Source organism: Antrostomus carolinensis, unplaced genomic scaffold, assembly GCF_000700745.2.
Source record: "Antrostomus carolinensis isolate BGI_N321 unplaced genomic scaffold, ASM70074v2 scaffold25962, whole genome shotgun sequence".
Taxonomy (NCBI): Eukaryota; Metazoa; Chordata; class Aves; order Caprimulgiformes; family Caprimulgidae; genus Antrostomus; species Antrostomus carolinensis.
This window is the reverse complement of record NW_010298011.1, coordinates 10,518-11,179: the sequence shown is the minus strand read 5'-3', so window position 1 is coordinate 11,179 and position 662 is coordinate 10,518.

The window sequence follows — 662 nt, the reverse complement described above, 5'->3', positions numbered from 1 at the left end:
AGATGTTACAGCTTCTCCCTCCCCCTTCCAGCCACACTGCATGTGAAGAACAGGCTTTTCTGGGGCCAAAACCTTGAAAAAAGGCTCCTCAAGTGCAGCTACATCCTAGAGAATAGAGCCTGGAGGGAACAGGAACAAAGTCCCTGTTGCACCACACTGCCTTGGCCCCGCTCCCCACAGGAGGCCCAGGTTTCCCTTGGGGTGCAGAGCTCACCTGCTGTGGCACCAGGGTCCTGGACACAGAGGTGCAGAGCCAAGATGCAGAGCAGGAGGCCTGGAATGGAGAGAGAAGGACTGAGACCAGCACATCTGCTGCCCACTTTACCCACAGCGCAAAGAGCCTCCCCAGCAGCACGGGCAGCTCACCCGCAAAACACCAAATCCAGCCCCCACCAGACTCCCCGGAGCAGGACGGGGGCCCGTTCCCCTCAGGGAGTTCATGGGCAGCCCCACAGATGCACCCAAGGTCAGGGACCCACGCTGGCCGCAGGGGACCAGCCCTGCTGCACAAAGACCCCCTCACCGGGCCAGAGCCCCAGGTGACCAGCAGCCACCCCTGGCCCCAGGGAGGCAGCTGGGGCAGGGACAGACATCGTGGGCACGCCGGGTCGGACGCTGCTCTCCAGGCTGCAGAGGAGCCCCCATTACCTTGAACAGAGGGG